Source organism: Microtus ochrogaster, chromosome 21 (genome assembly GCF_000317375.1).
Source record: "Microtus ochrogaster isolate Prairie Vole_2 chromosome 21, MicOch1.0, whole genome shotgun sequence".
NCBI classification, from domain to species: domain Eukaryota; kingdom Metazoa; phylum Chordata; class Mammalia; order Rodentia; family Cricetidae; genus Microtus; species Microtus ochrogaster.
In genome coordinates, this window is record NC_022022.1 from 29,136,251 (window position 1) to 29,142,252 (window position 6,002).

Genomic DNA, 6,002 nt, shown 5'->3' on the forward strand with positions numbered 1-6,002 from the left:
GTGCACATTTAACATTGTAAATGGAAATTATTTGGAATAAGGCAATGGGATGGGATTTCATAGAGAAGAAAGAGGACTTTAGTAATTCTAATTACAAGAAACTCCCAAATAGGCAACAACTCAGGTAAGTCACTATGACTTTTTTACATTTGGGTGCAATGCTCCGGGCAGTGGTGGCGCACGCCTTTAATCTCAGCACTTGGGAGGCAGAGGCAGGTGGATCTCTGTGAGTTCTAGGCCAGCCTGGTCTACAAGAGCTAGTGCCATGACAGACTCCAAAGCTACAGAGAAACCCTGTCTCCGAAAAAAAACAACAACAACAACAATTCAGATTTATTTTATTTCATTTGCTTCTTTTTTTATTTTGCCAATTCTCAAGTAAATGTTTCTTAACTGCTGTGTATTGTGAGCACTTAACCAAATTCCATCTTCATTCAGGTCGTCCTTTCTTGAGTTGTGAAAATGGCTGTATCCTTTACAGGTGGAGGCGCTGCTTGGTTTGTCTTTCCAAGAGTGCTGCTGTTTAAACCCAGGAACACTTGAGTCTAACTTGAGCAGAAAGTTTTTTAATATGCTGAATTTCATTACTGTATTCTCTGAAAAATCAGAGAATTGGGGGGAAATTATGTAGAATCTTTTGAGCTTTGTTAAGTGTTCTTTACTGAGGTCTGGTTTTGATTTATTGTGTCCTACTTTCAAGTACTTAAGGAGCTGTCCTGAAATTGTGCCTACATTTGCTCTCCAGATGTATTACTCACCTTCACATCACTTGAATAATTGTTATATTTATGTTCTATTAAGGTCTTTATTTTGAAGTTTAAATGCACATCTAAATACTGATAGGTGACTTGATTTGTAGCTTTAAAGAATGAAAAGTTAATACCAGGTAGAAGGAGAAGAGTCTAGGCATTAAGAACAGTGTGAATACATTGTCCTGTTCTGAGAAGAAAAACCTACCTTGTCAATATAAAGATCACGAGAATGCCTAAGTGTCTGGGCCTTAGAAGAGACAGCGGATGAGGTCTCAGGCTCAGATTACAGGGACCTTGTAGATCACACTGAGGATCTGTGCAAAGGACTGATGGAAAGCCACTGATGATAAGGAGGAATCCCAAGAACTATCCATGAGTTTTACACTATAGATGGTCAAAGTAGTAGGGAGAGTAGCAGCTTAAAGCCATTGTAATGCTGATTTACTGTGGAATCAGATTGGGAGAGTGAAGATCATAAAATCAGACTAGTTCAGTTCATAACACAGAATAAAGGCAACAGGACGTGTAGACATGCAAAGACTTAAATAGGTTAAAAAGAGAAGAATGAGTAATGACTTCTGGATTTTAACATAAATAGCTAGAAAAGTGAAGTCAGCATTTGCTGACATGAGGGAAGTTATAGTTTTTTTTAAAAAACATACTAATTTTGAAAACATGGCTGAAAGGTCAAGGTAGATTCATAGGTTGGAGGTAGAAATTATATTTACGAAGAAGAGCCTGCCTGGCTATTGAAGGGGTGAGTGTGAGTGATCTGGAACAGGTGGCTTAGGGGTAGGCCTAGGACTCTCCTATGATAATTGCATCTTTACTTTAATTCTATCCAGCTTTTTAATTGGGGATCCAGATCCTAGATTGACAAGGCTAGAGAGCAAATAGAAATCCAAGGGACAAACGGCAGTAAATAGTTCGGGATAACCTCCCTTCTCTGGGACTCATTCTTTTGACCTTTTGTTATCCCAATCAACTCTCTATCACATGCTACGTTTGTATACATATCAATAAATATTTATCCACATATAATTCTAATAATTACATATGCAAATCTTTTCTCTAATGCATAAATACATTGTGTACAAGTTGAATGTCATAACTGCTGTTTTTTTTAAAAAATAAGCGCAATTGTACTGAATTTGACTTCACAGTTCATCTTTCTGCGTTTATATTCCTTATTGGCCATCTCTTAAAATGATATTCTTATTATTTATTAGCTATATCTGGGGACTAAAGTGCTGGAACAGAAAGTTGGTAGATACTGAAAATTGAGATTAGTCTTTGTTTACTTCCAGTCCCAAAAAAGGATTTGCCCAAATGATCCATCACAAGGAAAAAGTTGTCTCATAATGATAAAAATACTGCAGTATCCATTTTTATTAGGTTTCACTCTAGTTTTTCTATACTGCCATTCTCTGGAGAGTTAATTATAAACATTTTTACCAGGAATTGAAATTCATTCCAGGGAGTATGATGAAAACATAAGGACTTGTATTTTGTATTTGAAGAGAAAGCGGTCCCATTTCTTTAGATTGTGAAACCACCATTTTAAAGAAGTTTCCATAGGATCCAAGTACATCCTCGTCACTGTAGTTCTGAGGACCAAATAGGCTTAATGTAGTAGATTATTTACTAATTTCTTTAGAGACTCGTGGGGGGATGGGTTTTGATAGGACAATCTGCTATTTGAAAGGGCATTCCAATAGAAGTGAAGTAACCAGAACACAAACCACCTCTGTGAATGTGTACGGACAAATGGTAATTTACAATGAAGTTATACATCAAAAGCAAAAAAATTAATAACATTCTAAAAATTAATATATGTGTATCTCCACAACCATGTTTCCTACTTTGCCAGTCTCTGCATGAGCTGTAGAATCCAAAGATGGGATTATATTTCATATACCCATCCTCCCTTATGTATTAAAGATGAAATGGTTCCTATAAGAACAGGACAGTCCAGAATACTTTATTTCACAGTAACTGTGCAAAGAAGAGAGGAAGTGCATCCCAGACAAGAGGTTAAACTGACAGAGGGGAGGTTATTTCTGAGGTGGAGGTTGTTGCAGAAAGGCTAAAGCAGGATCCACACACTGCATCTTGCTCCCATTCTTCCAGTCTTTCCAGTTTTATTTTTAATCCTCACTTGTTCACACTGTGGCTTCTAAAATCTCTGAGGTTAATTTTCCATTTTTAGGAATTCCTGAATATTGATAATTTGCATCCTTTTAATTTTCAGTAGCAATCCAACAATTCTTTTTTTGGTGAATCCCCATGGCCCGAGCCCAGCATTTAAACAGCGAGGAAGAAAGGTAAAGATGTTGTGCTTAATCAGTGTGTGCGATCAAGGTGGTGCCATGCCTTTCCCCATACGTTCATCACATTGAGAATGAATGGAGAGCTTATCAGAGAAAATTAGGATCGGAGGATAAGAGAAGTAGGATAAAATAAGCAGCAAAGGGAACTAGCAGAAGATATGAATGAAAGGGGAAAAATCAGTGAAGCGCTAACAGTGGATCAAAAAGGGAAATAGAGGGAGTGAAGGCAATAGGGGAGAAGGAAGGAGACTTCTTCAGGATGAGTGCCTCATTGAAGGGTTAATGGATAAGAAAGCAGCAGCAGGAGGAGCCTGAGAAACCGAGACCTTGGTTGGAATCCTAATAGAGTCATTAATTCCTGTATAATTGATAACTCAATTTGGTTAACTCAGAAGATTCATTTTTATTAATTAGTCATGTATATGCATACACACACACACACACACACACACACAACAAACAGGCGTGTGCAGTGCCTTCTACCTATGACTAGGGCTCAGGGAACACACAGTTTCTGAGATGAAGATTATTATTTGCAATCAATTTGATTAGCTTTCCAGCAATATTCTTTTATAGTCAACCTACTTCCTTATAGAAATCTGTACTGATGTTGTTTATATAGAACACAAGTAAATGATTTTTTTCTTTTTTTTTTTTTTTTACAGAAAATGAGTTGCTTTCAGAAGACCACCAAAGTCACAAACTAGGCCTTAACCACTAACTTTAACAATATTTTTACATAGATTCTTTCATTATATTTGCCGTTTTATCATCGAACCACTGAGTATAATGAAACCAAAGGTTTTCCGGTTTCATTGTATTTATATCTTGAACTTAATTACCCCGTGCTTAAGAAAAAAAAAATCTTATTTTAGAAACAAAAATGGTCGCTTTCCAATTTTATGCTATTATTCGATAATAATAAAAGCATAGATCACAATATCAAGTGTGTTCCACTAATCTTGCTTTAAGACAAAGTTGGAAAAAATGACAAAGTTGAAATGTGACTGTTAGTACCACCCGGTTCAATGTATGTTCTTCACTGAGAAGATAAAAATCTAAATCCTACCAAGAAAACTTAAGAGTTTTCATTTGGGAATGCAAAGCACCAGAATGATATAATTGTCGAGTTTACAAGAAAAAGAACCCTGACAAATGTTTACATTCTTGAACCTCCAGAGACATCTAACAAAACCTAACAAGTCACTAACTCAGAAAGATGAGGGTCACCCTTACCATGATGAAAGGGAGTTCAGCATGAGCTGTCGTTGAAAAGGTGGGCAACACCCAATGCTTAATTAGTGATGTCAGCAGAGATCAGGACTGCTTGAGAGAATCAGGTGGACCTTAGTGATGTCAGCAGAGATCAGGACTGCTTGAGAGAATGAGGTGGACCTTAGTGATGTCAGCAGAGATCAGGGCTATGCGAGAGAATCAGGTGGACCCTCCAGAAACAAAGCCCATGGTGAAGATGAAGTGTGCCTGCACTGACCACGTCAGTCAGTTTGATACAGGTGAGAAAAGGATGACTTGTGGCCATGAAGACAGATCTGTAGGTAGAAATCAGAAATCGACAAGAGCAGGGATAATGCTGTATATAAGAGGTGCTTTGGCACAACAGTACCTACTTGAAAGGCACAAGCGTGCAAGGCCAAATTCATGTCAGACGGAAGGCCGTTTGCAAGTATTTTAAAGGCAGTACTAACTTAAAAGGCGTATTTTGGAATCTCTTTAGAAAATAAAGATATCAATTTCTTCTTCAATTCAAGTCCCTTTTACTTAATGTTTAGCCATCCTGGCATGTGTGGCTTGTTTGAATGACAGCTGTCAATTAAGCTATAAAGACACGAGGAAAGCATTTGATTTCATGGTACTTTACAGTATGAGCAAACTCTTGATGGACAGGGCTTTGCAGACCTGGCTGTGGTTCCTCTAAAATTTGTGTCAGTGTCATTTCACTGTCTTCTTTCATGCAGCATAGATTAGCCTAAATAGTTGTGCTCAGTAAGTGACAAACTACAAACCTCAATCAATCGAGGCCATCTCTCTTGTTGGTAACACGATTTGCTTTTTGTATATAGACATCTCCTGTAATACCACTTGGACTACTCAGAACCAAGAGAGGGTCTCATTTTCCAGTGATTTCATTGGGAGAGTGGGACAAAAATACCCTGGTTTGGCTTAGCATGGGTGGCACTTCTCCTTGTCCTTGCTTTACTGATTCAAGGGAATGGACCCCCCCCCTTGTTAACCAGATTGGGAAAGAGGAGACTCAATGTTCAGAGGCACATGAAGAGTCCTTAACTTAGGAAGGGGTGTAGGCACAGAAAAAAAAACCCAAAAACAAGGTACCTGCTTCTTACATGGAGAAATGGAAACCCACAAGGTCTCACTCAGAATACACATCTATTAGGTAGAGGAAGAAGTAAGGGTACAGTAAGTGAGGCCTGTGAAGTTCTAGATATAGAGACAGTGTCCCCAATTGTTGGAACCCATGTTCCATCTGTTGCCTCATGTACAAACATTCAACTGGAAAAATTCAACTCATAGTGTGTATTTGCCCCATAGAGATATGTTTTCTATCCAGCACTTCTGGACTTACAGACCCCATTTCTCGTTCTTTAATTTAGAAGGAAAACTGCAACTGACCTTTTTTTTTTTTCCTGTTGATCCTTGATCCTAACTTGTATTAGAAGAAATATCTTTGACAATTCTGGGTATCCCTTAGCACAATGCTTATGGGCTCTGTCTATGATAATATTCAAACACCAACTCTACCATTTTTCAACGGAATGACTCAGCTCACATAATTTCTCTGTGGCCTAGTGTTAATTTCTCTAAAATAGGGATGCTTTAATAAGTCTCTTATCACTGGATAATTATTCAAATAAAATTTGATATTAATAATAATGCGTGGTAT